This window comes from Cervus elaphus, chromosome 32 (assembly GCF_910594005.1).
Source record: "Cervus elaphus chromosome 32, mCerEla1.1, whole genome shotgun sequence".
Taxonomy (NCBI): domain Eukaryota; kingdom Metazoa; phylum Chordata; class Mammalia; order Artiodactyla; family Cervidae; genus Cervus; species Cervus elaphus.
Genome location: NC_057846.1, coordinates 8,462,877 through 8,484,535, shown reverse-complemented (window position 1 = coordinate 8,484,535; position 21,659 = coordinate 8,462,877).

The window sequence follows — 21,659 nt, the reverse complement described above, 5'->3', positions numbered from 1 at the left end:
ATTCAAACTTCATAGCTCTTGATTCAAAGTCAAACATTTTTTTATTATTGCAAAGAAATCAACTTACTCTATGCAATTTGAGGAGAAAAAAACAAGACAGATTTTAGAGGGAGGCACAGTTTTTAGGAAATCAATCCTGAATATTCATTGGAAGGACTGATGCTGAAATTGAAATTCCAGTACTTTGGCCACCTGATGCGAAGAGCTGACTCATTGGAAAAGACCCTGATGCTGAGAAAGACTGAGGGCAGGAGGAGAAGGGGATGACAGAGGATGAGATGGTTGGATGGCATCACTGACTCATGGACATGAGTTTGAGCAAGCTCTGGGAGATGGTGAAGGACAGGGAAGCCTGGCGTGCTACAGCCCATGGGGTCGCAAAAGAGATGACTTAGTGACTGAACAACAACAGACAGAGAGATGGGATGAGCTGAAGTCTGGGCAGGAGATGGTCAGAGCTCTCTGCAAACCTCCAGAGAGTCACTGCCATGCTCCATTCCTGCCAGGGAAACTCCATCAATATATACTCCTAGTTTTTCTCCTATTTGTCCGTCAGTGCTGAAGACAAAGGCAAGGTGCTCCTCCTGCTTCTAATCTCCGGGCCCCAGCCAATGGCAGTTCCAGGAGGCTAATCTCAGGATGGGGACCCGAACTAGGAGATCGCCCTAGCCAACACAGCCATCTGGAGATGTCTACATCCCTCAGAAAGAGTTTTATAACATGTATGATGGCTCCATCCTACAATGGACTGATGTTGTTGACCACTCAGCCACTGGCCCTCAGGAAGAAGAGAGAGGAAGATGAAATAAGAATGAACCAGAGGTTCAAAACAAGTGAAAAGCCAAAGGACTGTGTGATTAGAATTGATGGCTCAAAGCCTAGGAATAATAGAGACCAAAACAAAAGGAGTCGTGAATGGATAATGGGTCAGATAATGTCTGAGGAGCTCTGCGATGTCTGATTCTAAAATTAGTTCAGGACACCATTTGCCTGCTCCTCAGTTCTGGTTGTGTGACTCCCAAAAGGCCTTCCTAGTACAAGCACATGCATCCCAGCAGGGCCAGGCTTCTGGGTCTGCACCAAGTGAAGGTCTGCCTTACACAAGCTCAGTCTTTTTTGTCCTGCCCCAGGACGTGAGCTCCTCTCAAGCCTGGGCTCCTCCCCCTTCTTTCAGGCAGATTTCTCGCAGGCCTTGGGTTGACTTGAAGATTCCCCAGGAGATCTGGCCTGAAAATCAGTTCCAAAAGCCAAAAAAAAAAAAAAAAAAAATGAGGAGAGCCATATTAAAGTATCAGCCCAGAATTTATGCTCTAGACTTAAGGTTTAATAATGCAACAGAAAATCAATATTTAATAAAGCAAATGATGGAGAAAAACACTGCCCGGGAGATGAGGCTGCTGCACTGTTTTCAAACGTCTCAGTCCCAGAGGAGGGTGGGTTGGCAGAATGGATCGGAGACGAGGTTGACAAGAGAGTCTGGCATGCAGACAATCACAGGTCCCATTGATTCTCATTCTGTTATCTCTGAGTGAGTTGGCCATTTTCATTAAAGGACTAGCAGAAAATGACAATGAGAGTGACATGAGACTCTCAATGGAGCAGGGACAGACAGCAGCCTAAGACTCTCCTGATCCAGGCAAGAAGGCCTCCTAAATTCACAGTCTATGTGGAGAAATGGGAGATTTGTACATCTTTAGATAGATAGGCTCCAGAGAGACGACAAAAGACAAATCACTCCAGCCAAATTCATGGTACCATGAAGAATGGGGTAGAATGTCCTTGCTCAGCATAAGCAGTGTTGTGAACAGTGACTTGCACTTAGTAGGGCTACAAACTGCCACTGAGTGATTCCTGCATCTTGAGAAGACTGGGCTGAAAAATGCAAAGTTTCTTGGGTACTCTTTGCTTACTAAGGACTGGGAGGCATTTCTGAGCCACAGGAAAATTTAACCGAACTAGGCAGGTCTCTAGGCTATCTCCTTTGTAGCAAACGGTCAGTTAGTCATTTTTCATTGGAAATTATTCTTCCCTTTGGGGGAGAAACAGGCTTCATCCCATCTATTTCTCATGGACCTAGACCTCTGGGTCACAGTTCATTTCATATTCTTATTTGGTTAGAAGGAAATATAGCTGTTAGATAGCCAACAACCTTTGTGTGGTGAGGAGAGAAGTCTGTACACATCCACCCTGAACAAACCCACCGCACTGCCTGCTACTGAAACCATGCGTGGCCGCCATGTGTAATGCAATAAATTCTTCCGAGTTACTGTGTCTCCCATCCATCTAGGGCTCCCAGTGTAGCTGGGAAGAAGTACAGACATCAAAAGCCAATATGTTGCTCATAACATCAGAAGCCTCAGGCAAGGTGCGTGCCAGCCGCTGCCTGAATAGGAATGAACTCACTTGCAATGGACAGATTGGCTACTCCCATCCGTTCTCTAAAAACATCGAGTGGAGACAGCGCAGTGTATTGCTCTTGGTTAATTAGGAAACTTCTTCAGAAATCCTAAAGGCAACTGTAAATTAGGAGGAAAATATTGGCTTGAGATGGAGACAAGTCAAGATGAACGGAGGAATGGAGGTGGGAAGCAAACACCAAAGGAGTGACTATCGAGGTTGATCTTGCTCATCCTTGTCTTAGTACACGCTGGCCACAGAGGTGGGACGTACTTTCACCTAAAGCCCTTTGTGGCCCAAATTCTCCCTGTCTTTTGCTGCGCTCTCCTGTTTGTGGGAATTTTGCTCGGTGAATTTTTTAAATAATTTTTTTTCTTTTAAATTAATAAATGAATTATGTTCGGCTGTGTCGGGTCTTAGTTGTGACACATGGGCTTAGCTTCCGTTCAGCAGGTGGGATCTTAGATCCCCGGCCAGGGATCAAACTCATGTCCGCTGCATTGGAAGGTAGACTCTTAACCACTGAACCACCAGGGAAGTTCCCATTGATGAATTTTTATTGAATGAGTCAATGAGAAAATGCATTGAATCAACGAGTCAGTGCATTGAAAATAATGGGAAAAGGAGCATGCCATGTAAGGAGTTGAGAGAGGGAAGGTCTCATCCATTGGTCTGAGAGATGTCCAGGGAGAAACCCCAGCACAGTCATGAGTTTATCCTGTGAATTCCTCATCATGTCACAGGTATTCTATAAATACAAGACAATGGTCCTCCCACACCTCTTACTGATAAAGGTCTCAGAGACTGTGAGGCAGCAGGCGGTTCCAGAAAGAAGCCTTAATGCTAAAAATGATGGTCAATAACACAGACTCTCACCATATTCCTCTGGTTTGGGCTTCTCTTCCTTTTGAGACTGACACATATTATGTCTGCTTATCTCTTCCAATTTAGAGTTCTGAAATTCTGGGTTCCAAATTAGTGTCAGGATTAATTCCTATCTAGCCTGAGAGTATCCTGGAAGAGACTCCTGCTGCAGTCCAATAACTAACAAGGTCTTATTTAGCATGGTGGGCCAAGAGGATTGAATCACTGCAAAATTGACATTATAGGTCTAGCAAATGGGACTTGGTACTTCAGTGCTTCAAAAAGGTTAAAAAAAAAAAAAAAAAAACACACCTAGGTCATGCTCTCTGGAATACATTACAGGGAACTCTGGCTGAGGGGTTCTCTGATCAACCCTGGCAGGGTTGATCTCTAGAAGAAAATCTACACAACTAGGAGAGAGCAGCAAAAGACAGGGAGAACTTGGGCCATAAAGGGCTTTAGGGGAAAGTTTTCAACACAGGGAGTAATCAATACATCAACCAACTAGCTCAGGGGCTGCTATCAGAGCAGCTATAATAATAATTTTATTTATAAAATTCTCGCTTCTCCTGAGATGCCCAGGGCACTGTACAGCAGCACTAAATAAATTAAATTAAAGCATGAAATATGAAAATGCAATGAAATCAATGTTATGGAGAAAACAGGGAAACTCCCAAAAATAAAAGAAAAAAGGACTCTTCTCTGCAGGTAGCAGCATTTAGCAAGAGGATGATTTTGAGAAATCACCTCAAAAGTTCAGCCTCTCGACAAGGGGGTAAATCACCCTGGGCAACCACCCTTTCAACAGCAGGTAAGGGTTCAAGCCCCATCTCCCATGTGGAAGCTTTAGGATCTCTAGCAAGATGTTAACCCCTGTAAGCCTCAGTTTCCTCATCTGCAAAGTGTAGGTATCATATTCTTACCTATTGCCTAGGACTGTTGTGAGATAGACAGATAATAGACAGACAGATATATATATAGGCCATGCTATGCAGCATGGGGGACCTTAGTTCCCTTATCAGAGATCAAACCTGCACCCCTGCAATGGAAGCTGGGAGCATTAACTGCTGAACCACCAGTGAAGCACCTGCAGTGAGATTTAATGACATTTTGTTAAGTACTAAGCCTGGTACCCACGATCTATTAAAAACCCAATAAATGTTTTCTATTATTATTGCTTGTGGGCTTTCCAGGTGGCTCAGAGGTAGAGAATCTGCCTGTAATGCAGGAGACCTGGGTTCATTTCCCTGGGTTGGGAAGATCCCCTGGAGGAGGAAATGGCAACCCACTCCAGTATTCTTGCCTGGAGAATCCCATGGACAGAGGAGCCTAGCAGGCTAGCATCCACAGGGTCGCAAAGAGTCTACACGACTGAACATGCATGCACACTACTTCCTAGGATATTATTGCTGTGACTGCTGGACAGAGGATGCATAGTGGAGGACATGGACTGCACATCAATTAAGTAACCAATGAGGTAAAATGAGATACAATCCTGAACCAACACAGTGACGGTAAAGATGGGCCGATATGAACAAGGGGTACCTATAGGATCAGGTGACTGAATTTGGGGTTCAATAGGAAAGAAAACAAACTTAGACGGCATGTTAAAAAGCAGAGACATCACTTGGCTGACAAAGGTCTGCAAAGTCAAAGCTATGGTTTTTCCAGTAGTCATGTATGAATGTGAGAGTTGGACCATAAAGAAGGCTGAGTGCCAAAGGATTGATGTTTTTGAACTGTGGTGTTGGAGAAGACTCTTGAGAGTCTCTTGAACTGCAAGGAGATCAAACCAGTCAATCCTAAAGGAAATTAACCCTGAATATTCATTGGAAGGACTAAGGCTGAAGCTGAAGCTCCAATACTTTGGACACCTGATGGGAAGAGCTGACTCACTGGAAAATACCCTGAGGTTGGAAAAGATTGAGGGCAGGAAGAGAAGGAGGTGTCAGAGGATGAGATGGTTGGATGGCATCACCAACTCACGGACATGAGTTTTAGCAAACTCCGAGAGATAATGAAGAGCAGGGAAGCCTGGCGTGCTGCAATCCATGAGGTCACAAAGAGTTGGACACGACTGAGTGACTGAACAACAAGAACCATTTGTAATATCAGAACAGTGGTTCTCAACATAAGTGAAACATATAAGCACCCAGCGTGTTTTAAGATATAAGTATGCCATGACCGTAGAGTCAGAAACCCGAGTCGGGGAGGAGACCTTCAAGACTGTTGTTGTTGGATAACACTTTAAGTAAAAATGATGTACACTAGCAATGAGGATCACTGGCTAGGTGGCCTTCAAGGTGTTTCCAGCTCTGAAATGGTTTGAGACTGTGGTCCACGCTCATAAGGCACATTCCCACCGGGCAGCCATTCCTCTGAGTCAGATTAACGTGAGTCTTTGCTCACGAGAGGGAGAGCAACGCCTGTGGTCAGGTGTGTAGTGGTCAGGACACCAGAGCTCAGACCTGGCTCTGCTGTTTCCCAAAGTGGGGGACCTTAGACCCAGGCGAGCAAACTTCTGCTTCCTTACAGGTTGCACTAGGTTGTTTTGAGCATGAAATGAGATGATATATGTAAAGTGTTTTACCCACTTTCTGGCTGCCACGTAGTAAGCTTTCAGTAAGGAACAGCTGTAAGTATCATGATCACTGCATGATGAAAGCTCAAGCACTGTTTTCCCCCAGTTGCCTCTACAGTGAGATGCGATGAGAAGCTTACAACCTCCCAAGACCAGCACAGCTGTGGGCACGTTACACCCCAGTAAGGCACCCCAGTCTGGAGCCTCTGGGCATAGTGGGGTTCGGGAAGACCTTGGAACTCAGCTCAGATGTTTGCCCTACAGCCACCGTCCCACTCCAGAAGTCCCTCTGTCCTGCTGCTCTTGCGTGTGGCCGGCCAGGCCTCATGACAGGCAGTGCCTCTCTGCGGAGAAGGGTCTGGGCGACCAGTGGAGTGGCCGTGATGTTTCAGACAACTGGTACTTTCACTTGTCACTCTCTTGAGTGGATCAGTGGAAAGGCAGGTGGAGTTAAAGAACAGTCTTTCAGAACGGTCCTTCTTCCAAAGTCACCCCAGAGACCCCAGCCCCAGGGTGCAGCCCTCCTTCCCTCCATGGTCCTTCACATTCAATCTGGCCTAACATAAGTCCATTACATCACGATCATCTGTGAGTTCCTTCTGGCTCATATACAGATGCACCCCTTCCCCAACACATACAATAGCATTAGGGATGAAGGACACAGACACATCATGTTTGAAGCTCAACAAAGAAACCTTCAGTGTACCATCTTCCCTCCCTGGGCTGTGCAGGGAGAGAATTCCAAGTGAGAATGAATGAGGACTCCCCAGGGGAAGTGATATACTGTGAGTGACACACAGCTCCATTTCAAGATGTGCTTATTAGGTGAAATGAAAACAAAGAAATAAAAAGCACACCTGATTACTTATTCTCTGCATCACAGCCATGTGAGCTCTCGGTACTGGAGGGAAACCACAGATGCCAATCACAGGAGAAAGTGTCCTAGTGGACAGGCTGGAGGACAGAGACTGCGGGGCAGGGGGCAGGCTGGGGAGCATGGGGTTGTGAACAGGAGGGAAGAGGCCATGGATACCACTGAGGGATGCCAGATGCAAGGGGGCCAAGGAAGCAGGGGAGAAGCGAGAGAGACAGAGGGAAAACATAGCAGGAAGAGGGGATCCAGACAAATATGAGAGCAAAGGGCCCATGAGCACAAGACGGCACAGGACAGACACCAGAAGGTCAAAGTGAAGACAGTGCAGCCACAAGTTCAAGGTGGTGATCGGGAAACAGAGTGACAAGGAGAGCAAACCTGAGCAAGGTTGGAAAGAAAGGAAAAAGGATGAAAAGCTGCAAGAGGCAGAAGACCACAAAAAGTGCAGGTGGCAATAAAAAAGAAACTGCTGGCAAGATCAAATGAAAACAGCCTCGGAGAGACAGATGGGAGACGGCAGAGGGAGGGAACGAACGTCCCAGAGAGAGTGCGCATTTAACCTCTACGTCAACCCCACCCAGCTTCCAAACAGGGCCTCACTGTGGCCAACCCGGGGCGCCATCAACAACTCACACGTGCTCAAGGCCACAGATGGGGAGACACAGAAGGAGGAAGCTTGAGGTCGGGGTGAGGGCCCATCTGCAAAGACGGCTAGAATGCAAGAGGTCAATGTTGTACCTTTTCAGTTTAAGATGCCTGTGAGACAAACAGAGATCAAGTCCAAAGAGTAGCGCCCCCGCCTACCCCGATCCCAGCCAGTTAGTAAGAGAACGCTGAGCAACTTTATCTCAACTCCAACCCCACATCCCCAAACCACATCTCACAGCCCAGGGCAGGGCAATGTCACCAGTCTCCTCCCACCAGACCCACATGCGGTTCCCCCACCTCAGCACCTGGGGGGCAGTTATGCTCAGTATCACAGAGCATAGTCTCCGTTTCGGCATCTGGATGACTCTGACACCTCCTGCAGGTACCCCTACGGACAAGGAGCTGATATTGTACACATGTCTACATCACAAGAGTGGATCGCTAGAGAGATTCTTACTTTGAAAAATAAATAATGGAAACAGCCTGCCCCAAAGATAGCCCTTTCTTCAACTCTTCCATTGGCCAAATTTGCACTTCTGGCAGATCTGAACTACCAAACTTTGCGGACTCTCAGCCACCGGGAACTCGCAGTGTTAAAGGCCAGTGTATTAGCTTCCTGTGGCTGCTATTAACAGGTTACCGAAGACTCAGTGGCTTACAACAAGAGAGATGTATTCTCCCACAGTTCTGGACACCAGTAGTCCAAAGTGAGTCTCACTGGGATGAAACCAAGGTGCGTGCCGGGCCACACGGCTTCTGGCTGCTCTATGGGGAGACTCTGTCCCTGGTCTCTTCCAGCGTCTGGGGGCTGCTGACACTCCCTGGTTCATGGCCACATCACCCTAGTTACCAGTGACAGCAATCTTGAGTCCTTCTCTGCTCCATCTTCACGTGGCTTTCTCCTCTGTGTGTCTGTGTACAATCTCCTGACTCCCTCTTCTGAGGATACATGTGATTACATTCAGTGTCCACCTAGTTAATCCAGGCTAATCTCTCCATGCCAAACTTTAATCACTTAAACTACAAAGGTATCATCATATAAGGTAACACTCAATGCTCCAAAAATTAGGGCCTGATATTTTAGGGTGGGGATTATTTAAGGTCGTAGACAGCCTCAACACACAACAAATCAATTTGCTTAACGATTTAAAAAAGAAGCTTTATGGGTCCATTCATTACCCAACAAGGAGCCCGAGAGCCCCTATTAAGTTCCAAGCCCTGGGGGTAGAATGTAAAAGCAGACACGCTTCTTGGAAAACATACATAATTTAGCTAATCACAAACCTAATGTCAAATTATAACGGCAGTGAGAAACACAGAGTTTCATGATTCTACCTCCAGGGGGAGGAAGGGTAGGAGCTAACCTAAGACCAGGGATCTGAGAAAGCTCCCTCAGGACATGGCATTCGGATTCATGTCTAAAGGATGTCCATATACATACTCAGACACCCAGTCGTGTCTGACTCTTTGTGACCCCATAGGCTCCTCTGTCCATGGGATTCTCCAGGCAAGAATACTGGAGTGGGTTGCTATTTTCTTCTCCAGCAGATGTTCCTGATCTAGGAATCTAACCCATGTCTCTATGTCTTCTGCATTGGCAGGGGATTCTTTGCCACTGGTACCACTTGGGAAGCCCCAAAGTCCTTGAGGTACCATCAAATCGAGGCTTCAGAAGTGCACTTGGGCTTCGAGGGGAGAAATGGTGGGTGATGGAGAGCAGAGAGGGTGTGGGCAGATGAGCTATTTTCATTTTAACAGTCAAGAGCTAAAATGTCAGACCATTCATTTCAAAAGATCTTCTATTTGCTTGGCCTTCCCAGAACCCAAGCTGGCTCCCCAGCTCACAAGAGCATCTCTGTCTTAGTCCTTGGATCCTCGTGAATGGCTCTGTCCCAACAGCTCCCCTTCTAAACCCTAATTACTGTCCCAACCCCATTATATATCCTGATCACAGAGACCGGTCTCATTCATCTTTATATCTACTCCAACCCATATATCAGTACTCACAAGTGAAGGGGAAAAGAACACTGAGATTTTCTGATCCCTTATCTCCAGGCAGTAAGAAAAGGCATGGCCAGCTTGGGTGCTGAGAGGGAGGAGCAGCGTGAGCATAAGAGCCCCCTGTTGAAGTCCAGGCACGGTGGTACCCTATGACCCCCACAAACCAGGCCTGGGAATTGTGAGAGAAGGGGATGCTGGCAGGAGAGCGGAGGGAGATCAGCAGGTCAGAGGTCAGAAAACCAGGCACACAGTGTCATGGGGGGACCAGGATTGGGAGAGGTGGGGGTGCACCCCAGACAGCTTCCAAGAATGGGCACCCAAATCTGCAAGAGGGCATGTATGCATTCTTGGTGCAGAGAACCAGGACTGTCTAAAAGAGCCAACACAAGACAAAAGGAAGGAAGAGCCTGGAAGCCTTTATGGCTGATAAACGACTACGCACACGGAGGACGTTATTATCTAGTGATGTTCAGCTTCCTTCTCTCCCGTACCTTTCTCCAAATTAAGACTGGGTGATACATCAAGACATTTCTACTAAGTGTGTATAATCTGAAATAGATGAAAGAAGTAGGTCATTTTCCCAGGTACTTATGTCAAGATTCAGACTAGAATCCAGGACTCCTAAATCCTGAAATTTACTTCTTTCTGCTAAGCCGTTCCATCCCTGACAGAGCCAATGCCGGGTTCACTGTGCAGACTTCCAATTAATCAGAGTAGAAAACACTATTTGCCAAGTGAAAATCCTCTATTTTGAATTCTTAATCCCCCCCACCAGCTGAGTTTACCACAAAGACATGAATATATAATTGAGACATAAAGAAAACATGCCACCAAATTAAACTGCCCTAATTTTAAATCAATAAATTTTTTTCTCAAATAACATGAAATGAAGATCTCCCGAAAGAAAAACATCCAGCTCCAGTATCTCCGGGAGTCCTTCTCCACTGAGCCCAACTCCAGCAGAAGCCAATTAGATTTCTCACCAATGTCAGACTCTAAATTATCACAGACAGCTCTCAACAGGAATATAAATCTTACACTAGGCTCCAAGGGGTGATATCATCTAACCTAAGTTGGCCTGGAGACATCTAAAACATTGGGTGTCCTCTGCCCACCAGCTCTCGGGTACCAGTGAGAGGCAGATACTGGTGGTGGGTGGTCTTGTGGACCCGAGGGGCTGCGGACCCCTTCCTGTGATTCTCATTTATCCTTGGCAGCATCCTCACCCTCTCTGATTCAGTCATCATGATGACAGAACTAAGAACCCCAGTTTCAAGGACTCTGTCAGTGCAGGGGTCCCCGACTTTTTTGGCACCAGGGACCAGTTTCATGGAAGACTGTTTTTTCACCCATGAACCGGCAAGGGGCAGGGATGGTTTGGGGATGATTCTAGCATTATTACACTTATTGTGTACTTTATTTCTATTATTATTGCATCAGCTCCACCTCAGATCATCAAGCTTTCCATCCTGGAGGTTGGGAACCCGTATGCTAGTGTACAAAGAAAGGTACCTTAACTACAGTGAGGGAAAGTCATCATCATTGATGTGACTGCAATTATAAAACATATATTGCTATGCTTTAAATACTGACCTTATGGCAAAAGAATCTTTGCATTTTCCCCTGTGTATCTGGACATGCGAGGGGCCTTGGACTGGTTGGGTTTGGATCTGCTCTTCCTTCCAACACTTCTCTCTCCTCCAAGGTGTGCCGCCCCTGACAATTGCCATTCTCTATTCCACTGAGAGCCTTCTGGATACTTGGCCTTTGCCAAGACAATGGAATGCAACTTTCCTTAAGGAAGAGAAGTGATGTTCTTGTAGGACGTCAAGGGAAATCACAGGACGCCCATCCTTCTGATTATCACTGAGTTCCTTTCTGGACACACAGGCCAGCTGAGATGCAGCCGATCTCCCTGGCCACACTTTCAGTGGTTTCATACCAGGAGCCCTGCCCTGGGAGCCCGTCTGCTCCTCACTCCTCCTCCTACTTGTCATACATTCTGAGACTTTTCACCTTTGTGCATGCCACTGCTCCTGCCTGCTCTGCTTCTGGCCAGAGGCCCCCAAAAATCCTGCTCACCCCAAAGACCCCAGAGAAATGCGATCTTGCAATTTTCCCTAATCTTGTAGATAAAGTCAGTTCCTCCCTTTCCATGTATTCATGGTTTCTCTACGTATAAGCACCTGAATTCCTGTGACCTTCTAAGAGGGTTATTTGCTAACACCACATCTCCTCTGCTAGACAAGGTGGGCACTCTGAACATTTGTGTGCCCAGCGCCTGGTTTCCAAATGTTTGTTAAATGGAATTGAAAGTTGACCGCTGACAATCCTCAAGCTGACAAAAGATGGACTAAGAGACTTGGTCACCAGTTTCTCCCCATGCCCTAGGAAGCTGGGCATTTCAAGTTTAGCAAGAAGAGGAGAGAGGTTTCAGATGTTTCTGAGTCACTGACAACAGTCATGACCTTCAAATTAAAGATGCTGTTCTTGATCTCACTTGATACACACTCTTACAGGGATGACCTACCAGAACCTTTAGGAACAGACTCATGAGGCAGATCCAGCAGGTCACAAAGCCGTAAAGACACCTCATACAATCCTTCCTTGAAAACATTTGCTTTGAGCTCAATTTGAGGAAACCACAAGGGGCCTCTGGTGTGGAATGAGAGTCTGGAGGAAGTTATTAGGAAGAGCTGCTCACTCAGGATCTGATGTGTGACCTCTCCCCAGTGAAAAAGGACAACAAGGCTTATTTGGAGGTTGCAGGGCTACACAAGACCCAGGAGGAATAGGAGCCACTTTATTCAACCTCTGGTATGAGAATCTGAGGAAGTTCAGACTCCCTGGGGAAAACCACCTAAGGGAGAATTCTGCAGGTGCACAAAGACCTCCCCTCAGAAACACTAATTGCCTGCCTGGAGGGACACTGTCAGACTCCCGTAAGGCTTGCTGTGAAGCGACAGGGTCACCCAGGCTTTCTGCTTCCCTAGAGCCCTGTGGTGTGGACAGTTTGGACACGGGACCCATAATAATATGACTGACTGTGCTGACCAGGAAGCCCCAGCAGGCAGGAGCCTAGTTTTCCCAACTGCCTAGAAAACTGGAGGACCCTCCCCAGCAACACCAGACCACACAGAAAATGCTATTATTACGCCTATATAAATTTTACTACAGCAATTTCCTCAGATTCCTTCAGTCTAATAGACTCTACCCTACTTGGCTTAGCAGATGGATGACGTTCCAGGGGGTTTACTAAAATTGAGTAAACTCGCTCAGAATTTTTGCCCCCGCATGGCCCATAACCGCATCAAAAAAGTTTTAAAACTCAGCAGGTAAAACTGAGTCGCCTCATTCGCATGCTGTCGAAATTCTGTGAATCAATGTCAGGTAAAATGCCCTACTTCCTGTCATTCTCCAGGGTGCTCTGAGGAACACTTGAATTGCGTGGCAGAATTTAATTTCCTGACTTTGGGGAAAGTCCGGTGGAATTCAGAGGCAGTCTTACAGCCAGGCCAAATCTGCATTTTCATCTCTGCCCTGAATGGGGCAGGGAGTGGCTAAGACAGTCTGGAGAGCAGTTTGGGATGGCAAACGGGACCTTCAGTCACGCAAGGCCACTGGCAGCTGAAGAAGGCAGATGGGCTCAAAAGATGACTTCTGTGGACTCAGGCTCAATGGTGATGCTCCTCCATTACGGACTCAGGGAGACGCAGCCCGAATGGAAATTAGATGGTGCAAAGGTCTCCTCAGCTCCAAGGGAGCCTTGCAGGGCCAGGGGTGGGCAGAAAGGGGGGAAGGGGAGGCAGACTGCTTTCCTGAGGATGTGACTGGAGAGACAGAACTCCTTGCTTTCAGTTTAAGGATTAGACCACATGGTTTCGTTTGATCTGTTGTTTTTCAAATTCCCTTTTGTTCAGGTTTGGGGTGGGGAGGGTCTGTGGGGCTTGGTGTCTAGAAATTAAAAGTTATTGTTCCTGTTCTCTTAATCATAATAATGAGTTTGGCTTGACAAGGTCAATTAATTATTCAGGATTAGGAAGCAACACTATTATACCTATCAGGCGGGTAAGAGGGGAGGGCTCTGAGTAGGAAGACAATACAAGCTAAAAGAAGGGCTGGTGTTTGCAAAGCTCTGTTTATTGTCTGCAAATCACCTGCTGCTGCGGGCTATTCCCTGGCCTTTTCCCTTTCTCTCTGAATCCCCCAGCCCAAGGAACGGACAGCCACATCCTGGCTTCCTCTTCTTCTTTCTGCCTTATTCCACAGACATTAGTGGAGGCCCCACTTCACGTGAGCTTCAGAGCCTGTTTGACTCCAAAAGGCAGGTAATTAACTATCAAACAATAGGGAGGATTTTCAGATTAATTCTGCCCAGGAAGAACTACGAAAACTCATTTACACCAAACAAAAGGGAGGGGGTGATTAGATCCTCCAGTGACAAAAGAGAGACCTAGATAGGGTCTAGAAAACCGATAAAGGGCCAAAAGCTTGTGTTATTATTATTATTATTATACCAATACCTCCATTTTTATAAGCACTATATTCTACTCTTCTGTATCAAGCAAATAGGTCTCTAAGTGAGATTTAAGCTCAGCAGGCAGACCACCAGTCAATTTCTGCCCTCTGATAAATGAGCAGAGGATGAGATGGCTGGATGGCATCACCAACACAAGGGACATGAATTTGGGTAAACTCTGGGAGATGGTGAAGGACAAGGGAAATCTGGCGTGCTGCAGACCATGGAGTGGCAAAGATTTGGACCCAACTTAGTGAGTGAACAACAACAGAGACCATTCCCGAAGTTTCCATAAGACCACCAGGGTGGTTTCCCTGCACTAGAGGGCTTTTATAGATATAATGAGGGCTTTGGGGATGTCTTCCATGCTGTCCTGAATTTGGAAACAATTCATACAAAGTGTTTTTGTTCACTCTGCTTTCCAGAATGGGGCCTCTTGCAAGGAGCAATGAAGACAAGCGTAGAGCTTTTCCGAGAAGCTTGCTTTGGCAGCCGGATCCAGAGGGGAAAAGAGTTAAAGTGTGCAGCTGAACTGGAGAAGCGGCCTCTTATTAATTACACTCATAAAGCAGGGCACCCTGAGGTCAAAGAGATGGAAATCGCTAGACCCAAATTTTAATAAATTGTAGATGGAGCTTCCTCACTCTGGTCTCAGAGATTACATTATGGCTGCCTAAGTGGGCACGCAAACCCCTGGGCGGTCTTTTTTACTCTTCACAAACTTATTTTGAATGGAGAATTCAAGGCATCAGAAAATCAAGAATTCCTAGTGTCTGAAGCCCCCCTCTCTGTTACCCACCGCGTCTGCTGAAGCCCCCGCACCCTGCTGCCTCTTCATCACAGGGCCCTTTAGATGAGTGAGCATCACCCTGCCCCAGGCTCCAAGGCCAGAATCTCCATGTCCTGGTGGACGCGCCTCCCCACCTCATTCGCACACTTATCCAGCTTATGAGTTATTCCTCTGCTTTTTAGGACAAAGTTCCTGACTTCGGAAGTCCTCCTCTCTACAGCTAACAGACGAACCCCAGACCTCCATCTTTTCCCAAAGTTCTCTCTTGTATTTAAAGCACCACCATCTTTTCTAATTTCCGTCTTCTCTCCAAAATCCCATCCCTGTTTCCACCCCACACCTGGCCTTTGAAGTCAATGAAGCCCATTTGGCTTCAGCACCTGCTGCCCAGGTGATGGTTCAAGGCCGCTGGGGACATCCCATCTGCATCGTTCAGTACAGGAGCCACCACCCCCTGTAGCTCTAGAAGCATCTGAAATGTGGCCAGTGTGACTGAAGGAGTAGATTTTTAAATTGTGTTTGGTTTTAGCTAATTCGAATTTAATTTTAAAGCCACCTTACTGAGCAGCTACTTAGCTCACCTGTTCGTCTGGCCCTCATCCTTCCTGCCACCAGCCCCAGCTGCTTGCCCCCACCTCCCTCCCACACCTGCTCCAGAACCGCTCTCCTCCCAAGGTTGCCCCTTGCTCCCGACCTGCCTCGGACACTTGCCCCACGTGACTGCCTGGGCTCCTCCCCGGATGCTGTATTGGGACAGTGCAAATCAGAAGCACCATCAACTCTATCCTGCCGGCTGCTCTTACATGCCTGGCCATGCAGGCTGAGTTCCCTGGGCTTTCACACTCTCCCCTCCTCTGCCCGGGGCTCTCCATGGCTCAACTCCAGAGCTGCTCCTTCACCCCCCGGGCTGCCCATTGCAGGGCTCTCCCTGCAGCCCAGGCCAGCCTGACCCCTGTCCCCACTCCAGTCACTTCACCAGTCCTGCCAGGACCTTTGGAAACCACCCCACCCCTCACCAGCATTCGAAAGCTCTGGGAGAATTTAGGTAGCTCCAGAGCTATCTACTTTAAAAAAAAAGAAAGAAAAGAAGACAACATACACACAGAAAATACAACGCAACAACTACAGGTAGTGAGACAAGAAGAGATGGACCCACTAATAAAAGGAACTGAACACCCCCTCTTTCCCTTTTCTTTTACTATAAGGACATGACAGATTATCGGCAGGTTTTTAAAAGTATCCTAGGGAACCAAGGACAACTCTAGAACTTGACACAGTGAAAGGTTTGCCCTGAGGGGTGGAAAGGCTGAAGATACACTAAGAACTCAAGCTCTGGAAGGCGCAGGAAAGGAAAATCCCAGCCTTCAGCCCCGAGCTTGAGCCAGAGGACTGCCCGTTGCCCAGTGGCCCTGGGAAACGTGGGGGCCACATAAGTGGACCAGCCTGGTCTCTGTAGAGATGGTTCTGAATGCTATTACAATGTCTAATCACACAGCAGTGGGGTGAGAGGATCCAGGGGCTTGGAGGAAGTTGGAGCCCCAGAAGGATTTAGCCAAAGTCTACACTCCCAGAGGGGCTTTCCAGGTGGCGCTAGGGTTAAAGAACCCGCCAGCCAATGCAGGAGATATAAGAGACGTGTGTTTGATCCCTGGGTTGAGAAGATCCCCTGAAGGAGGGCACAGCAACCCATTCGACTATTCTTGCCTGGAGAATCGCATGGACAGAGGAGCCTGGTGGGTTACAGTCCATGGGGTCACAGAGAGTCAGACATGACTGAAGCAACTTAGAAACTAAATTCCTGGGGAGGGCTTGGGTGTGGCATCCAACTCCATCCACTCCCCATGAAGGGGACCTCATGCTTCATGGGTGGCATTTCATTCATTTTCATGTGCCTAGAGCTGGGCCAGGGTCCTGGGAAGCAGAGTTGTTCTCAATGGTGATTTATGTCCCACCCTCGCCTTTATGAATGAAGGCGAGGGTGGGGGCAGGTACAGAGGGCAGAGTGGCTGGTACTGAGGCAGACTCAAGGGTGGAACCAGGCCTCAGCAGGGGATAAACACACAGAATCACAACCAGAGAGGAGACCCCGTACAGAGAACAAGTCGGGCAGCAGGGGTATTTGATAGGAATGAGGGAAACATAATCCCAGACTTCAATAAGCTCATATGATCCTGTAACAAAAAATTACCTTCCTTTTGTGTGGGTTTATTTATGTACGAAGCTGACTACGCATACCCAAATACACACACTCCTGGGTAAAAATATCAGTTTACTTCCTTTCTGCTGCTGCTATGATGTGTGTGTCTGTCTGTGAGCGTGTGTTTAATGATCACAATACAGTTTTGAAAAGTTCATACATCTTTCAACACTGTTCTGCAAAAGTTTGAGTGGGGATGTCAACAGAATCCAGAAGTCCGCTTTTGCAGGGAATGAGGCTTATGTTCAGAACAATAAATGATCCCAAGATAAATACGTTTCTTTCTTTCTTTTTTTAATCCTGGATGGTGATGCATCCTCTTTCCAATACAGAAACAGGGAAGCTTGGCTGTATTTAGTTTGTCTGATTGCTTTTAAGAGCAGGGACAGGCTGGCTCCGAGAAACCATGGTCCTCTATTCATTAAAGTGTCAATAATGACTGGTCCAGGCATATCGACAGCAGATTAGCTGGGGCTGAGTCTGTGGACAAGACCAGAGCCTTTTTTAACCCAGCTCGTTTCCAGATCAATACACCTATCAGCATTCGAAAATTAGCCCAAGATGAGATTTCGATACTCAAGGAGGTGTGTCATGCTCAGAGGCCACCTCTCCAAGCCAGAGGTATAAATGCCGAGCTGCGGATTAGACACTTTCCATCAGCGTGGACAGGAGGGAGCATTGCTGTAGACCCCATCCCCTATGCCCTGCCCCTCAGGCCTCCCCACCCCTATACACCCAACCTCCCCTCTTTGAGTCTGTGTGAGTCCTTGCGGCTACAATCTAGCCATTTGCTTCAAGAAGCATTTGTTAAATGTGCACTTTGTTGAAGACACCTGCCAGGTGCTCGTGGTGAGAGTGTATGGGTGTGTGGGAGGAGGGAGAGGGGAACTTAAGAAAGAAATGGCACAAACATGATCCTTGTTTTCACGGGGGCTTCCGAGTTTCTCACAGCTATTTCCATTTTCTGGCTCCAAAAAAGCCCTGCTGCCTAACACAAGTGTCTGTGATGGTGCAGAGCTCCTAAGGTCTTTCTGTCAGTGTCAGACACTCTCAGCGGTATGTGTGTGTGTGTGTGTGTGTGTGTGTGTGTGTGTGTGTGTGTGTGTGTAGGGAATGGGGCCGGGGGCATGGGATGTGGCTTCAGTCACACCACCTGCTGCGACCTGAGCCACTGGGGCTTCCTTCAAACCCCCTTACGGAAGAGTGATTCTCAGCCTTCTTCTGGCCAATTCTTCGCAACAACAACAACACGCTCACCCACTGAAACCATCTCAAGGAACAAAACCTATTCTTCTGTTAGTGATACACTCTGATCCTGTCTCTGCAATCTCATTTCCTTTAAAAAATGCTGTTTGCACTCAGCAGTTTGAAAGATATTCATATATAGAACCAACAAAAGAAAAAAGCCATCATCATTTTCTTTTGGAAAAAGAAGAGGGGGAAGAAAACAAACATAAAATGCAAACAACACGGTGTGACCAAGGTGTGTCGCAGCACGACGGGCTCAGAAGCCTCAATGGCCTAATCCCTGAGCAAGTGTCTCTCCAGCCTGACCTCTAACCATCACTGCCCACCGACGTGCCTTTCACAATCGGCACCCTGACCCCGGCTGCCCTCTCTCCTGCCTTCTCCCAGCTTGCTCCCCGTGAATCTTCTAGCTCCTTCCTATTCATCCTCCCTGAACCACCATCCTGCTCCCTGCGTTTTCACCCACCATCCACACTCCCTGTGGGTGTGCTGCCAAGGGGGTTGTTGGAGACCGGGAGCATATTGCCCCTGGCCTGCCATCTAGAGGGATGAAGAACAGGAGAGAGACCCCAGCAGAGGCCCCAGCTCCATCACTTGGGGGCTTCACCTCTGAGGTAATACAATAAGGTATCTGGTCCACACACAACTATGCTTTTTAAAAAGTTAAAAACAACTGTATCTTTTAAAAGTGAAAGCGTGAGTCTCTCAGTCATGTCCAACTCTGCAACCCCAAGGACTGTAGCCTGCCAGGCTCTTCTGTCCATAGGATTTCCCAGGCAAGAATACTGGAGTGGGTTGCCATTCCCTTCTCCAGGGGATCTTCCTGACGCAGGGATCAAACCCAGGTCCCCTGCACTGCAGGCAGATTCTTTACCTCTAAGCCACCAGGGAAGCCCTAGCTAACACTTAAATAGCATCTCTGTGTGCCAGACCCTCTTTTGTTTCACACTCCAGTACATGGAATGTGTAATCCTCACCGCAGATGTTTGCAACACTGATTCCATTCTACAGATGGAAACCCTGAGACACAGTTGGTAACTTGAGGTTCCCCCAAGTCAGAAAGCGCTGACTCGCTGACAAGGAACCTGTCTGTGTGGTCACCTGTGGTCTGAATGTTTAGCACGTGCTCTGCTTATGGGGAAGTACAGAAGTGCCAGAGAAGCACAGAGACAGCAGAAGTAAGAGAGAAGCGAAAACACAGATCTCAAAAGCTGGGGGTAAGGTGAGAGGCTCTGAGGAGCGGGAAGGGAGTGGGGTGCAACCAAAACACGGAGAATCAGACACAGGGATTAAAGGGGAGACGTGGCCCAGAGCTGGAGGGGAAATAGGAAGCAAGCAAGCTGCAAACAGCAGAGGTGGCTGTAATGGCTGCATCCCAGGTAGGTGTCTAGAGCACCGCGGTCGGCTCTGCCTTCTTTGCAGGCTGTGTGAGGGATGGCATATGCGCAGAGCCAGAAGAGCTAACACACTGCTCTGAAAATAAAGCACGCTTAGCGCTGGATGGAACCTTTAAAAAACTCAGAAGAGAAAAAAACCAAGGAAAGAAATAATGAGGAGATAATTTTCTGAGACAATATATTATTGGATCAGGAGCAAAGAAAAGGCCCCAGATCCTAGTCCTATTCAATGGGAAAATGATTTGAAATTTCAGCATCTAAGGGCAAATCGAGAATCAGGAAACCATCCTGGCCAGATGGAGCAGACAGTCTCATCTAAATTGAGGATCACAGTGAAAGTGTGGAACACAGGCCCTCCCAGCCACCCCTGGCCGCCCCCAAGGCTGCCTACCTTGCACGATGAGGTGGACGCGGGAGGTCTTGGGGTGGTTGTCCGTCTGCACGGAGCAGGTGTAGGGGCCCTCATCGTACACGTCCACGTTCTGGATCTCGATGCTGTACTGGATCTGGGTGTTGCTCAGGAGGACCACACGGGGGTCTAGGCACCACTTGTCATTCCCGGCGTAGAGGATGGTGCTGCGGTTCAGCCAGGCCACCTGGGTGACCCGGTTGTCAATCGTGCACCTGGAGGGAGGACCAGATGGGTAAGTCAAGGGACCACAGGGAAACAGATGCCATCAGGGTCTTCTTGGCAAGGCTGGGATGACTGGTCACCCTGCCCCCAGTGTACCCACAGGCACCTCTTGTTTGATTTGGCCTGGGTTTCAGCATCAGAGGCCTTGCAGAACTGCAGCCTCAGAACAGTGGCTAATTCAAACTTCCAGGTCCTGACTGACTCTGTGTCTGAAAACCCCTGAGCACAGAATGGTTTCAATAGTCCTAAATATTCAATAGCTATAGCCTGGAGTCATTGTCCATCCCAAGAATAGCTGGGCCCTGGGACTACCCCCACCTCCCCTCCCTCTGAGATTTCCATGATGCGCATGATGATAATTCCTCGCATTACTTTCTAAGTGTTCTGGGTGTACTAAGTTGTCCAATACTCATAACAACGCCATGAGGAAGGTCCTATTGGTGAAAAGAATTGAAGAACAAAGACACTGAACGCCTCTCCTAAATCACACAGATAATATGTGTTAGATCAGAAACCCAGACTTTAACTACTAAACTTTTTCCCTCTCATCTCAGAATAGCAGATTCCAACAGAAGGCTTTTGAAGTCAAAACTAAATACAGACCACCACCATTGCTACTTCTCTTCATTACACCCAGGGGCAGAAATGTTCAATTACTGCTAGACTAAAGGCATTTTCCAAAATCTCAAAACTGTTTGCACCTGTAAAAATAGATTTTCTTTCTTTTATTTCTGCATCTGGAGTCCCCAAATTGTGGAAGCTCCCTTCTCTTTTCCTGCACTTTCAAATTTCCTAGCTACTCTCGCCAAGTCCTCATCAAGTTTCTCTGCATTCATTTCCTTCTCTAGCTACACAGAATATGTTCTATGGCCTGAGGATAAATTCACAAATGCAGTGTCCTGATCCTGAGTATAAGGCTGGAAATAGCAACAGAGCCACAGTAGGTACAATATTGCCTCCAATTTATATCTTCTTCTGCAGAGTACAAAGCGCTTTTACATCCACACTGTGATTCTTGCAGCAAATTGCTGAGATAGATGATCTTACCATTCTCCACCTTAAAGATCAGGCCTCTAGGGTCAGAATGACCTGATGACTTGCCCAGGACAGACAGCAAGGGGGTGATGGAGTCAGCCCTCTCAGCTAGGTTCTAATTCCTAGTCCTGGGTTCCCCTGAGGATGTGCAAAGGTGAGGTTTCCAGTGGGGAGGGACAGTGGCTTCCATTGAATTCTCAAAGTTGTCTGTGACCATAAAAAGCCTGAGGACTCCTGCCAGGCCCGTCCGCTCCCCGAGGCGGTCCCTCTCGAGACCGCTCTCCTGTTCTGTGCATCCTTTCCACTCGTACTTATGTAAATGTCACAGGATCATTGCTGGGCCTCTCAGGCGCAGGTGTGGAGGCTTGCTGAGAGCCCCTGTGGGGAAAACTGCTCAACCAGAAACACCTCTGTCCGCTGTCCAGCTCGCTTCGTGCCACTTACTGCATTTTTTTGTGGTTTTTTGTTTTTTTT